This window comes from Moschus berezovskii, chromosome 1 (assembly GCF_049115385.1).
Source record: "Moschus berezovskii isolate FMDL1 chromosome 1, NW_MosBer_1.0, whole genome shotgun sequence".
NCBI lineage: Eukaryota > Metazoa > Chordata > Mammalia > Artiodactyla > Moschidae > Moschus > Moschus berezovskii.
This window is the reverse complement of record NC_142460.1, coordinates 79693495-79715130: the sequence shown is the minus strand read 5'-3', so window position 1 is coordinate 79715130 and position 21636 is coordinate 79693495. Positions and strand designations below refer to the sequence as shown.

The following is a 21636-nucleotide window of genomic DNA, read 5'->3' as shown; positions in this document are numbered from 1 at the left end:
GAAATCGATGAAACAGAAAAACAAAAACAATTAGAGTATCAATGAAAAAAGAGATAATTATTTTAAAATTATCAGTGAAACTGGAAAACCTCTAAAAAGACTGACAAAGGGAAAAAAAAAAAGCCTGGTGCAAAAGGGCTACTGTCAATCCTCTCAAACCCTGCTGCTAGGGAATTCTCTGGCAGTTCAGTGGTTAAAATTTCAAGCTTCCACTGCCAAGGTTGTAGGTTCAATCCCTGGTCCAGGAACTAAGATCCCACAAGCCGCACGACCAAGGAGGTTGTCTTATATAGTTCACCCAAAAACAATTAAAATAGTAATATCAAAGATCATTGATCACAGATCACCATAGCAAATATAATACTGAAAATGTTTCAAACCATGACACAGAAACACAAAGTGAGCAAATGTTGTTGGAAAAATGATAATGATAGGCTTGCTTAACACAGGGTTCGTACAAAACTTCAATTTGTAAAAAATGTAGTATCTGTGAAATGCAAACAAGTAAAATGCAATAAAACAAGGTATGGCTAGATTCTAAAATTCAGATTTACACAGAAGGGACTTTTTCATGATAAAAACCCTCAGTGAGGAGGCAAGAATACAGAGAAACTGTATCTCTCACATTTTGCTAGTGGGAATGTACAATGGTATAGCACTCTAGAAAAGCTTGGCAGTTCTGTAAAACTAAACATGCAACTATCAGATGACCCAGCAATTGCACTCCCGGGCAAATATCCCAGAGGAAAACTTATGTTCACACAAACACCTGTACATCAATGTTTGCAGCAGCTGTATTTATCATAATCAAAAACTGGAAACAGCCCAGGTGTTCTTCAGTGGATGAATGGTGAATTCATGCATACCATGGAATGTTACTCAGCATTAAAAAGGAATGAACTATTGGTACAGAAAACAAAATGAATGGATCTCCAGGGAAATATGATGAGTGAAAACAGCCAACATAAAGTGTTACATAACTGTACTATTCCCTTTACAGAATATTCTTGAAATGACACAACTGCAGAAATGGAAAACAGATTAGCAGTTGCCAATGGTTAAGTAGGGGCAAGGGGAAGAAAGAAAGTGGTTGTGTCTATAAAAGGGCTATAATCTATAAAGAAAAGATGTTTATAGTGATAGAAATGTTCCATAACTTGACCTTATCACTATCAATATGCTAGCTATGACACTGTACTACAGTTCTGCAGGATGTTACCATTAGGGAAAACTTTTTAAAGTGTACAGAGTCTCTCATTATTTCTTAGAACCGTGTGAATCTAAAGTTACCTTGGGACTTTCCTGGTGGTCCAATGGTTAAGACTTCACCTTCCAGTGCAGAGGGTGTGGGTTCAATTTCTTCATTCAGGGAATGAAGGTTCCTGAGGTGCAGCCAAAAAAAAAATTTTTTTTTAAGGAAAAATAGTATTTATCTCAAACTACAAGTGGAAAAAAAAAAAGAGGAAAAAAAGGAAAAGTTAGTAGGGATAGAATGAAGGTGTTAATTCTACGTAAGAGGGGAAATGTTTAAAGTACTTATAATGCTGGTTCAGATGTCAATGGGCTTCCCTGGTGGCTCACACAGTAAAGAATCTGCCTGCAATGAAGAAGACCTGGGTTCAATCCCTGGGTCGGGAAGAACCCCTTGGAGAAGGGAATGGCTACCCACTCCAGTAATCTTGCCTGGAGAATGCCATGGACAGAGGAGTCTGGTGGGCTACAGCCCTTAGGGTTGCAGAGTTGGACACAACTGAGTGACTAACACTTTCACACACTTTTTTCCAGATGTCAATACTCCATACCCTCATTTTTACTATTGTTAGGCCATTTTACTACTTTACTACTTATTACTAAGTAACATCTTGAGCAGAGAAATAATGTAATGACTGAGGAAAGAATGACTGGGGTCATAGACGCTCACTCTGGTGGTTAGACATGAAGTTTTTGAAGGGAGTTGGTGATGGACAGGGAGGCCTGGCGTGCTGTGATTCATGGGGTCGCAAAGAGTCGGACACGACAGCGACTGAACTGAACATGCTATTTATTGAACCTCTTTCTGCTTACTCATAATGTATTAAATCCAAGTCCCAAAACTTTATGAAAGATGAACTACAGTAAGTCCCAGTTTCTCCCACCAACCCAAGCCCAAGTTTAGACAGATAAGCTTCCTTGTCTTCAACCTGCCCTTCCACAGAGGGTAAAGTGCTTCAAGAGACATGGCTTTATAAAGAGTTCTCAGTTTTAATTTCTACAGATTCAAGGCACTATCCCCTATCCCGGTGTGGCCATTAAAACCTTTGGCTACTGAGACTAACGAACTCCTCAGGGTGGCCTCGGCATACATTCACAAGCTCACAAATCTGGTAATCAGTTCCCTCTTCTCCTTTAGCCCTTAGGTATTTCCCTTGCTACCTGTGAGCCCAGAAACGCATTTGATTACAAATATGTTTGTAACATTTCATCCAGAATTTCTAGGTACTTTGTAGTAAAAGAGCTTTTAAGTTAGATAGGCCTCTCTCCATACTGCCAAAAGTGTTAGTTCCTATTCTTTATAATTGTCCAAAAGTGTTCAGAGACAAAGATATTTCAAACAATATCTTCAATTAAAAATTTTAATTTCCTTAAATATGTTTTAATGCAACAGTAAATGGAAAATGAGTTTAATCTTTTCACCAATTTCCAAAGTGAAAATCCAAAATATCATTTGTAGCTTGAAAAAAAGTCAAGATATGTTGTAAAGGACAACGTATTATAGGAAGCCTCTTCTCCAAAGTTGCCAGAGTATGTTATAAACATACTAATTAATCCTCTTGGGCATTTTAAAACAATTTTTACAGTGAAACATTAATTAATCATCATGATGTACCTATAGACCAGGACTGTGGCAAGCTTCATCCCCTACAGTGGAAAAGTTCACCTGTGAATAACAACACTATGATCACACCAGAAGTCAAGGACAAAGCACACAAGAAAGACTTCTGATTTCCTGTACAATCAGAAAAACTAGACCATGACCTAGAAAAAAATCAAATCCAAATATTTTTACTAAAACATAGGCATACTATTTATTTGTACATGGGCTTCCCTGTGGCTCAGTGGTAAAGAATCCGCCTGCAATGCAGGAGACAATGAGACATAGGTTTCATCCCTGGGTTGGAAAGAGCCCCTGGAAGAGGGCATGGCAGCCCACTCTAGAGAATCCCCCAGACAGAGGGGCCTGGCAGGCTGTAGTCCGTGGGGCCTCAAAGTGTCGGACAAAACTGCAGCAGCTTAGCATGCATGCATATACAAGTGACAAATATTTTTACAAAGAAACTTAATAGTAATGAAATAACCAAGGTACAAAAGACTGCTTAATATTATAGTAAGTACTTAACCCAAAGCATTAATACTTGCATTAAAAAAAAATCCAGTAAAGGATGTCATCTTATAACAGAAAACCTACATAACAGAAAATCTCTTTTTCTATTCCCAATAGCTGTGAGCTCTGCATCACTAAGAGGTTTTACTAAATAAATGTTTCTGCTGCAGAGCTCTGTATGCTTTTCCTCTGGGACCTAATCCATGGGGACATTAGTTAGGAAAGAAAATAAGGGTTTTGATTTGGGTTTTCTTTTTCTTTTGCTGTATTTTTAAGAATTTTATTTTTATTATTTTTAAGAATTTTAAAAAATAATTTTATTTTTTTCTTATTTTTGGCTATGCTGGGTCTTCGCTGCTATGGGGACTTTTCTCTAGTTGTGGAGAGTGAGGGCTACTCTCTAGTTGCAGTGTGCAGGTTTCTCATTTTGGTGGCTTCTCTTATTGCAGAGCATGGGTTCTAGGGCACACGGGATCAGTAATTGTGGCTCTCAGGCTCTAGAGCACAGGCTCAACAGTTATGCATGGGCATAGTTGTTGCTCTGTGGCATGTGAGATCTTCCTAGACCAGGGATCGAAACCATGTCTGCTGCACTGGCAGGTAGATTCTTTACCCCTGAGCCACCAGGGAAGCTCTTTGCTATGTATTTTTCCTAACTGTTAAAGGGCAAAGCACAAATATTTACTTGCTATTAACTTCATTTTAAATTTAATTTCTTCATTTCACATAATTTTTACTGTTACATTAGGATTTAAAAATTAACGATAAAACTCATCCCCCACATACTAGGATTAAATACTTTCATTTTAAAATAAAAAAATTAAACAAATAAAACAAGATTCCTATGTTTGTAAGATGGAAAATCGGTAGCTGGTGATTTCAGTATGTATTGCTGTGGTGATTTAATTTAAAGTCCTACTATCAGAAAGACACTTACTAGCCAGATTGTTAAGTAGCATAAGAACAGATAGATAGGGCCTAAAAGAAATCAACCTGGGGGAGACAATAAACTTTGGTTCACTTTCGTGAATCCTCTTGTTTTCACAATTTTTTTTTTTTCTTTTGGTGTGGGGAAGCATCAAAACAATTTTCCAATATGACAAATAGTATGTCTCCTTATCTAGAACTTTTCAGTCTTTTTACCACTGGGACAATGTTAAGGGAATGTGTTCCCCGTGTAACATTCTTTCTTTCAGCAATGTAAATTATGAGCGCTTGCTAGCCATAACCCTCTTCTGTGATTCAACACACACTCTTTTCGTGATTCAAGACATAGCTGCAATGCTATGGCCCAGCGTCTAATTTTAGAAGTGAGGCACCTGAGGCCAAACAGGTTAAGCAACATAGTCAAGAGCACTACACGGCGATCCCCAGGGGCCGAGCACACACTCTGTCCTAGGTGCTTTCTTCCTGATCTCCAATCTGCTCAACTGTATCATGTTACTCTCTAAATTCACTTCAGTTAGGATGGCATGTTTCCACTGCAGGGGGCACAGGTTTGATCCCTGGTTAGGAAACTACGAAACCACATGCAGCAGCTTGCCCTAAAACCCCCCAGAATTTTTTTCAATAAGGTAAAATTAAACATAAATTCAGCACAGTTAGATCAACACAGGTAGTCAGGCCAGAATACACGAGGTATTCCACATGAGTGAATGCTTCAGATTCCTGGGGCTTAACTCTTTACATACCAAAACTTTATAGAGTGAACAATCTTCTTTGGTAGAAACCTTCCCAAAGTGAAAAGGCCCAAATCTAGATTCCTCAGATGTTCTGGTGAAAGAGTTCTGTGCTCGTGCTCAGTCACTTCAGTCGTGTCCGACTCTTTGCAATCCCATGGACTGTAGCCCGCCAGGTTCCTCTGTCCACGGGATTCTCCAGGCAAGAATTCTGGAGTGGGTTGCCATTCCCTCCTCCAGGGGATCTTCCTGACCCAGAGTTTGAACCTGTGTCTCCTGCTTCTCCTGTATTGCAGGCAGATTCTTTACAACTGAGCCACTGAGGAAGCTCAGACACTCTTCTAACTCTTTGCTACCTACCAGGTCATGTGCCTCATGAATATCTTCCTGCTCTGCTGTTGGCCTTCCTTGTGTTAATTCTGGATCCCTCAGTGAACCTCGCCATCTTACTGCACTCATTCTGATAGGGACAGAGTAAAGGGACAAAGCAGGTGAGTAAAACATTAATCCCAACAGGGGATTGTAAGTAGAAAAAACATGGGAGACCCTTTACGTTAACGATTACTCAGGAAAGCAGGTCTGCTTAACCATAAACCAAGCAGGCTTGTTTGGCAACAAAGCAATGCAACGGAAGCATGAGACATGCCCCAAACAATAAAACAATGATAGCACGAGACCCACATCCTGCTCAGTGACCTCAGTAAGTCAAGACACGCTCTCTGCACACATATTAGTAGGAAACGATAATTTGTTGACCTAGCTTTACCATGTAGGGACAAAACAACTCCCCTGCCCAACCTGGAGGAGGAACTGACCATGGAAGCATGATGTCCATTCAAGAATGACAAACAAAGAAGGTCTTTTCCCCCTCCCCACTCTTCCTCTGATTATAAAACTGTAGCCCAGTAAGTTCTTGAGGTGGCACCCTCTTGCCCGCCTGCCTATAAACTTCATAAGTGTTCCTAGTCTAATAAATCACTTCTTATCTATCACTTTGCCTCTCACTGAATTCTTTCTGCACTGAGACATGAAGGACGGGAGCTCTTCCGAGTCCTGACCGCCACCCCACCCACAAAGAGTTGTGTCTGACTCTTTGTGACCATGGACTGTAGCACACTAGGCTCTTCCGTCCTCTACTATCTCCTGGAGTTTCTTCAAATTCATGTCCATTGAGTCAGTAACCCTATCTAGCCATCTCATCCTCTGCCATCCCCTGATCCTTTTGTCCCCACCCAATGGTTTCACATTTCAGTTCAACCCCTACTTTATTGCCCGGGGAACATGAAAAGGGCAACATGAAGTGAGTGGTGGAAGCATATGGATTTAAAATGGCAGAGGGGAAAAAAAACATATTAGTTATTTTCCAGACTGCTTAACCTTCATTTTTAACAGTTACAGTGCTATATTAGAGTCAACGATCTGCACAGACCTTTGGTTGTCACATTGAGAGGCTCGGGTTCCTAAACTCCTTGAGCGGCTCCTGTCATCTCTTGCTACTGTTCATATGTTATCACCAAATAATTCAGGTCTCAAATAATCTATTCAACTACCTGATGGGAATCTTATTTACACTTATAAAAAAAAAATCAAAAATAAAAAAATCCCATATGAAGGCTTAGGGACTCTCCTCTTACAAGATCCATCAGTGCGAACTCTCATTTAGGAATTCAGGTTCTTTTTTGTTTCTATTTGCTTCTAAGTTGTTGACAGTTCTGGTTTCTGGATAGGTGACCTTTGGGAAGGTCAGTAAAACTTCTGAGATGTCATTTGTTGTTGTTTGGTCACTAAGTTGTGTCCGACTCTTTGTGACCATGGACTGTAGCACACTAGGCTCTTCCGTCCTCCACTATCTCCTGGAGTTTCTTCAAATTCATGTCCATTGAGTCAGTAACCCTATCTAGCCATCTCATCCTCTGCCATCCCCTGCTCCTTTTGTCTTCGTCTTTTCCAGCATCAGGGTCTTTTCCAATGAGTCGGCTCTTCACATCAGGTGGCTAAAGTATTGGAGCTTCAGCTTCAGTATCAGTCCTTTCAATGAATATTCAGGGTTGATTTCCTTTAGAATTGACCGGTTTGATCTCTGTGCTGTCCAGAGGACTCTCAATAGTCTTCTCCAGAACAGTTCGAAAGCATCAATTCTTTGGCACTCAACCTTCTTTTGGTCTACCCTCACATCCATACACGACTGGAAAAACCTTAATTTTGACTATATGGATCTTCATCAGCAAAGTGATGTCTCTGCTTTTTAATACACTGTCTAGGTCTGTCATAGCTTTCTTTCCAAGGAGTAAGTGTCTTCTAATTTCATGGCTGCAGTCACCATCCCCAGTGATTTTGGAGCCTAAGAAAATAAAATCTGTCATTGCTTCCAGTTTTTCCCCTTCTATTTGTCATGAAGTGATAGGACCAGATGCCATGATCTTACTTTTCATGTAAGGTCAGTTAGAAAGTTCAGTTTTAAGCCAGCTTTTCCACTCTACTCTTTCACCTTTTTCAGGAGGCTCTGTAGTTTCTCTTCTCTCCCTGGCATTACAGTTGTATCATCTGAGGTTGTTGATGTATCTCCCATCAATCTTGATTCCAGCTTGTGATTCCTCCAGCCTGGCATTTCATATGATGTAATCGGCATAGAAGTTAAATAAGCAAGGTGACAATGTACAGCCTTGTCTTACTCCTTTCCAAATTTTGAACCAGTCCACTGTTCCATGTCCAGTTCTAACTGCTGCTTCTTGACCTGCATGCAGGTTTCTCAGGAGACAGGTAAGGTGATCAAATTTTCAACAGTTAATTGTGATACACACAGTCAAAGGCTTTAGCATTGTCAATGAAGCAGAAGTAGATATTTTTCTGGAATTCCCTTGCTTTCTCTATGATCCAATGAATGTTGGCAATTTGATCTCTGATTCCTCTACCTCTTCAAAACCCAGATTGTACATTTGGAAGTTCTCAGTCAATATACCACTGAAGCCTAGCCTGAAGGATTTTAAGTATAACCTTGCTAATACATGAACTGAGTACAATTGTATGGTAGTTTGAACATTCTTTGGCATTGCCCTTCTTTGGGATTAGAATCAAAACTGATCTGATCTTTTCCAGTCCTGTGGCCACTGCTGAGTTTTCCAAATCTGCAGACGTACTGAGTGCAGCACTTTAACAGCATCATCTTTTAGGATTTTAAATAGCTTAGCTGGAATTCTGTTTGCTTCTCAAGTTATAATGCTTCTGGTTTCTGGAAAAGTGACCTTTGGAAAGGTCAGTAAAATTTCTGAGATGTTATATTTGTGTCTACATCTATTCCATGTGAATTCATATAAAAATTGTGTTTACAATCATCATAGAGACTTAAATTGGGCCAAAGTGGACATTCAGCACTAAATTAGTGCTTCTAAAACTTGAATGTACATACAAATCACCTGGAAATCTTGTGAAAATGACGATTCTGATCCAGTAAGTGCAAGGTTGGGCCTGTGACTCTGCATTTCTAATCAAGTGTTGCCAAGTCTGCTGGGTCCATATACTAAAGAATAGTAAAGCTTAGCACAAAAAGCTCTATTTTTCTCTTTCCTGCTATTTCTAAATGTTCTCATTCATTTGCTTTTTTCTTTTCTTGCTTTATCCTTCTTGATGCTTTAAGTCTGTCATAGTAACTATTTAGCCCTTGGAGTTATAAAGGCTTTCCAAACAATAACGTAAGCTATAAAACACAATTCAGAAAGACAAAAATATTACAACAGTCAAACTTTCTCAAAATGTGATCAAAACAATGTAATCAACATAGAGGACATTTTTTTAGGATGTGCACTTATTCGTACATTTCTTAGCAACCAAATATTTTCCTTAGGGATATGGTTCAAATAATCTTAAGTTTTCTAATAGGAAGGAAGAATGTGTTATTAATGTTAAGATTCAACAGCATTCAATAAATGAGCCACTAATTATGAACAGAATGTTGATGCTTAAACTGATCCTTATACCTATTAATGTCTTTTTTAGTCTACTCTAAAATTATGAGAAATTCTGCTCCAAAGTATGCCTGATCAAGAGATGAACTTTCTAATGAACTACTATTGGAACTATATATGCTTAGAATCTTATATAAATTTCACTTACAGTGGCATTACACCAGATTGTATCAAATGGCTCATAACTGCTATAGGATTTAGGATGAGTCCGTTAAAATAAAAACTGCAAGCATTCACATGGTAACAGAAATGTTGTTCTTACAAAAGACTGTACTTGTAATCAAGAAGCAGGAATCTCATTTTACAGTAGGGAAACCTGAAGCATATCCAGGATGTGCAATCAGGTGAGCACAGTGCAAACAGAATATGAAAATTCTAGTTTTAAAACCTATCTTAAAATCATTATACACTACAGGCCAAACATTGTTAAACTTCCTTTTAGGTTCAGGAACCAATTCTTTCAATCAAATTTATGTAAAATATCTGGCTTCTCAGTAACACTGAGAACTATAGTTTCTGTGTAATATTAGTCTCTTGCCAATATAAGGAGAAACAATGTAAGTGGAATCCATTTCTGTGGTGTAGATTTCTCCCAGGGAAACTGAAGCAGGTAGTTCCAACTCCATCAAACCAGACAACAGTGCTTTCTAGTGGTGAAAGGAGAGTATAATCAGAAATGTCTTTGGGGCTCTAGATTAAAACTTAAATATCTAAAATGTAGAAGCTAACAAGAAAATATTATAAATATTATAAGAATTGGTACAGACAAAGAAATCTTGCATGTAATGTTAAAAGGAAGATATAAGAAAGAAAATAAATTACCCAAAAGCTCCAGTCACCACTCCAGTTATATATATTTGGCCCCTGTTTTTTAGCTGACACTATATCCCTCTCAGCCACAACTGGTAGGATTTCCCTCTACTTCTTCCTTAACTCAGCGGCAAAGCTTGAATTCCTTTCGCTTATTACCTGGAAGCAAGTATCAAACAATTTAAATTATGTACTGAGAAATGCTCATTTTAAAAAGAAAACAATAAATGCTCAAGATACACAAATTATTGTGAAAAGGACAATATTTATGCTTTTAGAAAACAGTAATTAATATGTTTTTGCTTCTGCAGTTTGTATATTCATACACACATCATATATTTTCCAACTACTACTATTTATTAAGTAATTTAGTTTGTACTGGAGATTCAAAAATGAGTAAAAGACAAAGTCCTTAGCCTCCAGAAGTTCAGTCAGCTACAGTAACAATTAGACAGTAAAAAAATAATAATAATAATAAATACAATGTAATGAGAGTAACCATTGGTTCAACCTCTTTGGAGAATAATCTGCAGTGCAATTGGGTTTAAAATGGGTACAGATGTACTACAATTCAGCAATTTAATGTGTGCATGAGGTCAACAATGTTTCTAATACAAAGAAAGTGGAAACAACCTTACTGTCCATTGGTAAGGAAACTGGTAAATTAACTCTGATTTATACAAACAATGAAAGAAATAAATGAATCCGGGATCTCAACCAGGCACTACCCTCAACGTATAGAGAGCTTATGTGCACACGCTAGTCATGTCCTACTCTTTTGCAACCCCATGGACTGTAAACTGTCAGGCTCCTCTGTCCATGGGATTTTTCCAGGCAAGAATACTGGAGTGGATTGCCATTTCCAACTCCAGGGTATCTTCCCAACCCAGGGATTGAACCGATGTCTCCTTCATCTCCTGCACTGGCAGGCAGATTCTTGACCACCACCAGCACCACCTCAGTGCTTAGGGAAAAGATTATATCCAGTGCAAGATATGGGCCCATGAGGTTGTCACTCATGAAAGCAGTCCCTATGGAGCTAAAAAAAGAGAGAATAGGGAGGTGAAGTGGCATGTTATAAGAGCACAAAGCTCACCAGGACTCTTAAATACCACTGCCACTACTGCAGCTACCACCTATGCCTCTTTGAACAAAAATGCTGATCCTCAGGGTTACAGGGAAAAGCACCCACGGAACCCACATAGCACAGCAAAGGGTAATTCAAACTCAACTTACATGGGTAGGAGGGAGGCAGAAGAGAGAGGGCATACATGTATACATATAGCTGATTCAAGCTGTTGTACAGCAGAAACTAGCAAAACTAACACAACATTGTAATGCAATTACACTCCTATTAAATAAAAAACCTGAGCTCTGACGTAAAAAATAAAAAACTGAAGCTTGAGTTTCCTAAATTCTACGAAGCAAACACTGCCATGGGTGAAGTCCCAAATCCTGGTGATACTGATTTGAGGTTCTCTGGAGGAAGAAATTTATAAATATAAATAAAGAGGACCCTCTCTACCCAAAGTAGATTCACTAACCACCAAAAAAGAGAGAGAAAGAGAGAAACACAGCTGCATACAGGAAGAAGAAACAAGTAAACAAAATAATTGAAACAGAAGTCCACAATTTGACTCAGTTGGAAATCTAAAACGTATTAAAATAATTTATACAATAAAATTCTACAGTATAGAGTTTTTAAATATATACAACTATTTTTTTTATTGAAACATAGTTAATTTACATTATTGTGTCAGTTTCAGGTAGAAGGCAAAATGATTCAGTTATATATCTATATTCTTTTCAGATTCCTTTCCATTATTGGCTATTATAAAATACTGATTAAAGTTCATACTGTGCTATACCGTAGATCCTTTTTGTTTATCAATTTTATATATAGCAGCGTGCATATGTTAATCCCAACCTTCTAATTTATCTCTTCTTACCTCCCCACCCTGCTCTCCCTTTTGGTAACCATAAGGTTGTTTTCTATTTCTGTGAGTCTATTTCTGTTTTGTAAATAAGTTCATTTTTTTAAAAATTCTACATATAAGTGACATGGTAGGATTTTTATCTTTTTCTATCTGATTTCATTTAATATGATGATCTCTAGGTACATCCCTGTTGCTACAAATGGCATTATTTCATTCTTTTCCATATCTGAGTAGTACACTGTATACATGTACCACCTCTTTCTTATCCATTTATCTGTCAATTAACATTTAGGATGTTTCCGTGTCTTGGCTATTGTAAATACAGCTGCTACGAACACTGGGGTGCATGTATCTTTTCAAATTAGAGTTTTCTCCAGATATGTGCCCATGAGTGGGATTTACAGAATAGGTTTTGAATGAACTTCAATACCTGCTAAAATGCACTGACTGGCAAATCTTCATGGCTTTAGTCAATGCTGGGCTCAAACTACAGTTATTCCTGAAGATTTAAAGAACTAAATCTAAACAAGCTACTCTCTATAATCTTAGGGAAATACTCAACATAAAATGGGCAACAAACATGTATGTCTCACCTTAACTACCAGAATTCTTACCTAAGTTCTCCCTGATCACAGAACACATTGTCCTAAAATATCGTGGAGCAACAAAGGATGCTTTGATCCAATGAGTAATAAATCTAAATCAAGTTTTTGGAGCTTGTAAAATGGCTTTTATAAAGGTGAGACCCTCTGGACTACCCTCAACTCTAGTTAAAACAGTTACCATAGCTCAATGTAAAATAAAACAAGGCCTTCAAAGACTGATATTTATAAGACCCAATTAGTGAAAGAGGAATTATCCTTACTGTTTCTCCACTTAGCAGCCCAGTGTGGCCTGGTAAAGATGGAATAAAGAATAGTACCTCACAGTTGATGAGTATATCTCTGATGCTACGGTCCTATCCATGAAGGTCCCTCTATCCAATACTATTAAAATTACTGACACCATCCAATCAGAAACTGATAAATATTCTGATGCTATAAGTTTGATAAGCATGTTCTGTTCAGTGACCTCTTGGTCACAGTTTGCCTTCACCTCCAGAGGGTCACGATATACCTTTACCTGGCTACACACAGGGTATCTCAAAACCCTTGCCACTCCATACAACCTTTACAGGTAACTGTATCCAAGTCTCTCCAGGAGCACAGGATTGATGTTACATTCTCCTCTAAGGTCATTCTTTTGACACACTCCTTCAGGACATACAAATACTCATGAGAAGAAGATGGGTCATTGCTCCACACATAGTATAAGGCCTGCTACTTTGGTTAAATTCCTGAAAACTATTTGTTAAACCAAGGGTGACTCCATCCCTGATAATGTCAAGAAACAACATTAAAACAAGTCCCAACGGGGAACTATATTCAATATCCTGTGATAAACCATAATGGAAAAGAGTATTAAATGTGTAACTGAATCACTTTGCTGTACAGCAGAAATTAACACAACACTGTAAATCAAGTATACTTGAATAAAATAAATTAAATTAAAAAAACACAAATCCAACATCTTTTAGGTCCTTTTAGATTCTGGAGGTGATGTATTAGTTGTTCACAAATTCGACTGAACCTTGTTTATGCTGTTACTTGCAGGTCAGTCCACCCTGAACAGGGCTCCCTCACAACCCACCCTGAACAGGGCTCCCTCCCAAAAAAGATTCTGAAAGTTGTCAAAATTCTAATATAACAGACACTCCCAGTAGTGCTACTGCCTCCTCCAAACCACCCCCAAACACACATACAAGCACATACACACACACAAGGAAGCCTTCACTGTAGATACTTTAGCAGCCTCTCTTCATGCCTCCTGGAGACTCTGAACCACTCATAATGCCTCTAAATTGTCCACAGGCTTCTAATGCAACAAAGTATCTCCTTACCCCTACACAATATGTCATTTGAACAGCAATGACTGACAGCACACTGGACCCCCCTAGAAGCAGAGGCTCTTAAGCTCTGAGCCTACCCTCCACACCCATCTGCCCATCTTGGCAGCAGGACCTTGCAAGCTCAGCACAGCCACCAGGGTCTCCTTGTTGCAGGACAGAATCAAATCTGGGCCTTCCAACATATCCCAGCTACTGGCGGGCTTGGTCTCCCCTGTTCTCACTCCTTTGTCATTTGTCATGGGACAAGAAGAGGTCACCCTCTCTCACACCCTTTGAATACCTAGAAGACCAATTTGGATTCAACTGAGTGAAAAGCAGTAGGCGCTCAACACTTTAAACTCCTATAGTTAGTCTGATGGACAAACCTGCTTTTTGGTAGACAGCATCAATACCCCTCCACAGGCTGGAGCTCACTGGAGACCACTGCTTTTCATCCTTTAACCAGGATGTCCCTGATGAAGGAAAGGACCCAGAGGTCAGCAAGACTGACTGAACTGCCCACATTTATCTTAACCCTGAATGCTCCGGCCAACAACTGGCTTTATCTGCACATTTTTACAGACTCTTGGGCCATGCCTAACAGTGGCACCACTTGGAATAAAGAACTCTGGAACTCTCTTGTTTTCAGATACTCAAAATATAAATCAAGGTCACAAGTGTCGATATATATACTAAAGCCACAATAAAAGGCCTCGCCAGAACTCTCTTTATCTCCATCAAGAATTCCAGACATTTCTAACAGTGGCTAAGGTACTCATTTTATTCCTCAAAATACATATCACTGGACTCCTGAACAAGGTATTCAAGGGCACTTTTATTTTCCTTACTGACTTCAGTCTATAGGCCTCATACAAGAGCCAGGATGGCTCACTTAAGTTCAAAATTCAACCAAGCGAAAAATGGTACATTTCAGTCATCAATCAGACATCAAGTGTAAATAATAATGAGTCTCATTCAATTTTTTGATGTTTGCCTGATGACAGTTTTAAACCTCACCCCTCCTTCTTCCTCCCTTTCTCTCAAATGGGCAAGTTGGTAAAAAAAAAAAGTCTGGGTGCCCCTTCTTTTGGTGTGGATGCCAGAGTCAAACAAAGCAACAATCTGTGCACACGCAGGAACCTTTGACCCCACCCTCTAACCACCGCAAAAGCCCAGAGCCAGCCTCATTCCCTTGTCCTTTCAAGTCACTTTGGATCTGCTTAAGAAGACTGTCCTGTTCTTCCCTCTTTGCTATGTACTATGTACTTCACTAAGTAATAAGCCTTTATATATATGTAATAAACCTCTTCATGGGGGTGTGTGTGTCGGGTGTGTGTGTGTGTTCATCAGTTTCCATCTCCAAATCAAATGTTGAGTAGGAGTCCATTCTGGCTTTTACCGAGTGGCCACAATAGAATCTTATCTCTCTAAGGTATCAGCTGCGAGGTCACTGGCAGTCAGTTAACCTCTCTAAGCTTCCCTGGTGGTTCAGATGGTAGAGAAACTACCCGCAATGCAGGAGACCCCGGTTTGATCCCTGGGGTCGGGAGGATCCCCTGGAGTAAGAAACGGCAACCCACTCCAGTATTCTTGCCTGTGAAATCCCATGGACAATTCTGTCCATGGGATCGCAAAGAGTCGGACAGGACTGAGCGACTAACACTTTCACTTTCACTTAACTTCTCTAAATCTGCTTTCTCCACTCTACAGTCGGGGCAACAACTCTCTGTAGTCTAGACAATAGGCTCACTGAGAACAGGGATCATGTCTGTGTTGCTCCCCATTTATGCCGAACACACAGTACCTGGAACATAGTTTAATGAATGACTGCTTGGGCTCATGAATATCTTACCTGGTCTATTTCACCGTAACGTTCTGAGAATCAGTTGAAATATCAAGTCCACTCATTTGTTCATCCAACAATTATTTGAATGCCTCTACCGTTTTGTAAACTGTAAAATGCTCTCAATTAAAAGGTATTGCTCTAACTGCGATTCTCTTAAAGTAACATACATACATACACACAACCAACGTAAAAGCAACGAGGACAGTGTTCAGAAATGCAAGTACTCCAGCAACAGAAGTGGGCTTTCACCCTTAAGATTAATCAGCAAGCCCTTCCGTTAATCAGATAAGGTAGTAAACAAATAACCAAGGTAGCTGAAACCGAAAACGTGGTTCACACCACACAGTGGTTTAAACTATCTAGAGTTCTGTGCTAGGGCTCGGACACGACTGAGCGACTTCACTTTCACTTTTCACTTTCACACACTGGAGAAGGAAATGGCAACCCACTCCAGTGATCTTGCCTGGAGAATCCCAGGGACGGGGGAGCCTGGTGGGCTTCCGTCTATGGGGTCACACAGAGTCGGACACGACTGAAGCGACTTAGCAGCAGCAGCAGCAGCAGCAGCAGAGTTCTGAGCCCTTTAATCAAGAGCTGAGAGCTAAGGGAACGGCGTGAGGCTGGATCAACCTGATACGGGATCAGAATCACGACAGCGGGGCCTGAGGTTCGGACTAGGACATTTCAGGACCCAATGCCACCCTCCACGCCCCCGAGAAGGCAGGCTTCGCCCCCAAAAAAGCAGACCTCCCCCATCGCCCAGAGGGAAAGGCTCCGGGAAGCTCAGGAAACCGTTTCCCCGGTAACAACTTTGCAAATTACTCCAAAGAGCAACAAGAAAAAGAAAGGGGAAAAGAGGAAATAATTTTCACAATCTGAGAGGTTTCTAACAACCTACGCGAAGAGAACTGCCGGGTAAAAGCCCTAGCTCCGGAGCTCGTCCCAGAACAGCGCCGCTTACCTGGCGGACGGTCAGGGAGCCTGCCAGCGCGGATCCCTCCGCCGCAGAGTACCGCGCACGCGCGCACCGCCGCGGGGAGGGGGCGGCCAGGCGCGCGCCCCACGCGCGCTCCCCCGGCGCGCGCCCCGCGCTCTCTCCCGGCGCCCGCCCCACGCCCTCCCCCGGCGCGCGCTCTGGCACCCGGCCCCGGGAGTCCTGCACGCCAGCTCTCCGAGGGGCACCGTGGGTCTCCTCGGCGCGTCTGGCGCCCTCTGGAGGCCGCTCAGGACTCCCAGCCTCCACCCCCACCCCCGTCCCTCAGGATGTACTGGTGTTAGGCGGCGGGCCGAGTCATCGTTTGAGTGTCTCAAGCGTGACGGTGGCGTAAACTTTGCAAGCGTGGCTCAGAAACACCATAGCTGTGGTTTCTCTTCCACAAAAATACCCAAGAGGACTTCAAAGTGTGTTGATAGGTGCCCCGTGGGGACGCGTCAGAGACATTTGGAAGAAGATTCTAGTTGGCTTGGGAGAGATGACCTCTTCCAAACTGGTTTACCAACGCGTGTATGAGAATCAAGGGTAACGCAGGAAGGTTTTTGGTGGCCACGCGCTCACAGGAACTGGATCTGGAGAAGCTGTTTCTTTGGAGGCAAATCCACGCGAGGTCCAGGACACTGGACTGTCCGTTGCTGCGTGTTACTACCTCACTTCACACTCACTGTCATCTGTGAGTCATGGCAACTCAAGTGTGTCAGGACAATTCACCGTTTTGTGACACTGAACACTTTATTCCATGAGAAAGCGTTACTTCAGAAGCATCCTAGTTCTGGAAATGAATGCAGTGTTTTGGACCCTCTCCCAGGGTCACTGTTGGTGGCAACCTCAAGGATAATTAAAGCCAGATGTTGGTGGCTGTATTAAAGAGGAGATGTACTTTTTAAAAATATTTGAATGGTTTATTTATTGCTTTCCAGGTGGTTACACTGGTAAGGAATCCATCTACCAAGCAGGAAACGTGGATTTGATCCCTGGGTTGGGAAGATCCCCTGGAGTAGGAAATGGCAACTCAGTCATGGGTTCCCATATTCTTAACTGGGAAACCCATGCATAGAGCAGCCTGGTGGGCTACAGTCCCTGCGGTCACAAAGAGTCAGACAGGACTGAGCAACTAAGCATGGCTGTATTTACTAGGAATCAGGATGAGTCCCTGTCCATACCTACCTCTCAACCTCAAATGCCTGTGCCTACTATGACATGGCTTCTAGCACAAGTCACTTCTCCCAAAGCCTCAACTCTACTTCTCACCACACATACCGTGCTCCAGAGTGCGGAAAAGGGAATTGCATGGCAAAGGCTTGTTCCTTCAAATAATCGATAGACGTTATTGATAAAAAGCTATTGACTGTTGCAGATCCTCATTCCAAAAAAGCTATAAAAGACATTTCTAGAACTCTAGAACAATTGAGAAATACTGAATACGAAATGTTTATTAGAGCTAGGGTTATAAAATAATGAATGAGGCAGATAAATTTATTGATGTTTATTTATGGATAATACTTTTGGTTATGTTGGTGAATATCTTTATTAATAGAAAATTTGTGCTCAAGTATTTCGGAGTGAAGTGTCATGATATCTACCACCTGATTTCAAATGCTTCAACAAAGATAGATGCCAGACAGTGGATGTGTCCCCTCAAATTCATGGACTGACACCTAATCCCCTTTCACCATGTGAAGATGCAGGGAGAAGAGGGCGGTCTGTGAGCAGGACGTGGGCTCTCATCAGACACAGAATCTGCTGTTGTCTTGAGCTTGAGCTTCCCAGACTCCACAACCCTGTGAAATAAATATTTGTTGTTTAAGCCGCACAGTCCGTGGTATTTTGTTATAGCAACCCAGATAGACTGAGACAGTAGATAAATAGCAAAATAGCAAAATGCTAACAACATTAATGTGACAAGTATACCACTGTTCAGTGAGTCTTTTTCTATTTCTGTACATTTGGAAATAATCATACTGTAAAGTTAAGGAGGCTGACTTTTTTCTCACAAAAAGTCAGATGTCAGGTGCTGAGTGTATTTTTAAACCACATTATACATGCTAAGGGCTTCCCTGGTGGCTCAGAGGTTAAAGCGTCTGCCTCCAATGCGGGAGACCGGGGTTCGATCCCTGGGTTGGGAAGATCCCCTGGAGAAGGAAATGGTAACCCACTCCAGTATTCTTGCCTGGAGAATCCCATGGATGGAGAAGCCTAGTAGGCTACAGTCCACGGGTCGCAAAGAGTCGGACACGACTGAGCGACGGAACGGAACGGAACGGATACATGCTAAGGGGCTTCCTTGGTGGCTCAGACAGTAAAGAATCTGTCTGCAATTCAGGAGACCAGGTTCAATCCCTGGATCGGGAAGATCCCCTGGAGAAGGAAATGGCAACCCACTCCAGTATTTTTGCCTGAAAAATCCCATGGACAAAGAAGCCTGGCGGGCTACAGTCCATGGGGTCGCAAAGAGTTGGATGTGACTGAGTGACTAACACTTTCACTTTTCACTTTTATACATGCTAAAGGACAAATTACTTAATAAGATAATCAAGACAGAATAGGTCCTGATCCTTATCCTGCAAAACTTTGCATAAGCTGTGTTTTCCTTCAGTGCTATATACAAGAGCAGGCTGAAGAAAAAATGACTGCCTATTCTTTGAACTAGAAGCCACACCAAGAATTCTTCTTTGGATTGAGAGAGTTTAATAGTGTCAGTATTTTTAATGGTACTTTAATGGTAAGCTGAATGTGATCAGTATACAAAGTATTTTTTAACTTTAATTTTTTTTTAATTTTGAAACAATTTCACATAAAAGTTGCAAATGTGTACCTTTTCCCTAGACCATTTGAGAGTCAACTATCAACTCAGAATACTTTGGTGAATATTTTTTATGTATAAGGACACTCTACTAAACAGTCCCAATATGACCAACAAAATTGAGAAATTAACATGGTATTCAGTTCAGTTCAGTTCTGTTCAGTCGCTCAGTCGTGTCCGGCTCTCCGCGACCCCATGAATCACAGCATTCCAGGCTTCCCTGTACATTACCAACTCCCGGAGTTCACTCAAACTCATGTCCACAGATACCACCATCTAATTCTCACATGCCATTAAAATTCTACCTATTGTCCCAATAATGTCCTTTATAGCAAAAGAATCTAGTCCCAAATCATGTTACAATTAGTTGCTGTACCTCCTGTATGGAATATGTGCAATATTAAACCTGTCAGTCCGCCCTCTGCACAGACCCCTCCTCATCCATCCCTCCCTAACACCCCTTGGCCAGCCATGGCAGTCACTGCATCCTTCACTGTCCCCACCCTGCTCTCGTCCTGAAACCCCTCACAGTGATGCCCCCACTAAATAGTTTAAACTATTTGCAAAGGCTGAAAAGATGAAAATCATCTGACAAAGGAATGAAGTTGTGCCGAACGCATCACTATTTAGGTTTTAGACCCAATTTACAGTGGATGGTATTGTTTTTAAAAAATGAAACGTATAAGAAAAAGAAGAGGAGAAGTGAATATCAAATTTCTGCAAGGGTAAAGATTAGCAAGATTTAATAAATAATATAGAAGATATCATAAGAGAAAGATTAACAGAATCCATTAAAATGTAAAATTCCAAAGGTAAAAAAATAACATGTTTTTTAAAAGCTAAAAGCTTGGTATTTTTATGTGAATAGAAATGTATTAAACATTAAGACACACAACGTGGATGAATCTCAAGAACATAACGTTGAGTTAAAGAAATGAGTCAGAAAAATATGGTAAGATTCAGTTGATAACATTTCAAAACATCTAAAACCAAACAGTACACTGTAAATACAGTTAAAGGACACAAACATAATAAAACTCTAAAAGCAAGCAAAATGTAAGAAATAGTTTCCTTTTGAGAGGGGTTAGAATCAGGGAGGTGCATAGGGAGCTTCAGACTGGCAGAGATATAAAAATGTTTGTTGTATAGTCATTCTGGCTACCTTACACATATATGTGTGTGTGTGTGTATTCTATTATGTAATTGATCTTTAGTGGCCTCAGCATGCAACTCCGTGAAATGGGGCTTTGGTTCATGGCCAGAGACTGCAGTCTGGCTGCCGTGGTGAGAACACCGAATCCTAGCCACTAGACTAGTGGTCAGTAACAAGGTCCTGGCTCTTCAGCTTTGCAAACAAAGAATTCCCACAAAGACAGAAAGTAGCAAAACAAGTCAAGTGTTAATTAGAAGGAAAAGAGTTCAGTACGTGAGGATAGACACATGGTGGGCTCAGAGAGTTGCACTCTCATGGTAGTTTGAATCACTTTTATGGGCATTTCTTCCAGATTTCCTTTGGCCAGTCTTTTTTTCTTTTTAAATATTTATTTATTTATTTGCCTGTGTTGGGTCTTAGTTGCAGCCTGCAGGATCTTTGTTGTGGTGGGATCCAAAGTGCATGGACTCTGTGGTTGCGGCATGTGGGCTCTCTAGTTATGGTGAATGGGCTTAGTGCCCCACAGCATGTGGGATCTTAACTCCCTGATCAGGGATTGAACCCATGTCCCCTGCATTAGAAGGTAGATTCTTAACCACTAGCCCACCAGGGAAGTCCCTGCCCAATCATTTTGATTTGCCTGGTTCAGAGTCCATATTTGGTTTATCTCAGTGTCCTCCCATGCCTCTCTTAGCCAAGATAGATTCTACCGAAGAGGCCTATGGGAGATTAGTATCATTTAGAATCACTCCCTTTTTGACTTCCAAGAAGTCTTTCTGTGCCTGTGTGGTTGGGGAAGTCTCCTGACTTCAAGAATGAGAAATATATGGTCTTTTGTCTTCTATCTGCCCAGGGCTCAGCCTCCTCCCTCAATTGTCCTGTTATTTTTGTCTTGGAGTATCTACTCTGGTGGCAGGGGGGATCTACCTCCTGCCTTACAATTATTCTATCTAATCAATATTCAATAAAAGTAATTTTTTAAAAAAGATCCTTCATAGGTAAAATGAACAAAGGATATGAGTAATGATTCCATTGGCCAGGCAGAACAAATGGCTGGCCCTGAAGTAAAAATTGTCTGGGTTCAAATTTTGGCTCCACCATGTATTAGCAGCTCGTCTAATCTCTTGTTACCTATGTTCTCATTTGATACACAGAGATAGTAAC

At 40.7% G+C, this 21636-nt stretch overlaps 1 protein-coding gene across 13 annotated transcripts in view; it reads right to left on the bottom strand.

Moving 5' to 3' along the window:
• The window catches only part of GRAMD1C (GRAM domain containing 1C), a 110882-nt gene extending 94156 nt beyond the window's left edge, over window positions 1-16726 (bottom strand). The window contains exons 1-5 of one of the 13 annotated variants that reach the window (XM_055427931.2): window positions 16484-16726; window positions 14063-14149; window positions 9825-9971; window positions 5401-5500; window positions 1291-1382 (exon numbers count right to left, since the gene is read on the bottom strand). The gene's annotated coding sequence lies outside the window, so the exon portion shown is untranslated. Of the gene's footprint in view, window positions 1-1290; window positions 1383-5400; window positions 5501-9824; window positions 9972-14062; window positions 14150-15528; window positions 16335-16420; window positions 16448-16483 lie in introns of those variants that run through there. The other 12 variants (XM_055427399.2, XM_055428119.2, XM_055427974.2 and 9 more) reach the window with 12 other exon arrangements.
• Between the last annotated feature and the right edge of the window lie 4910 nt (window positions 16727-21636).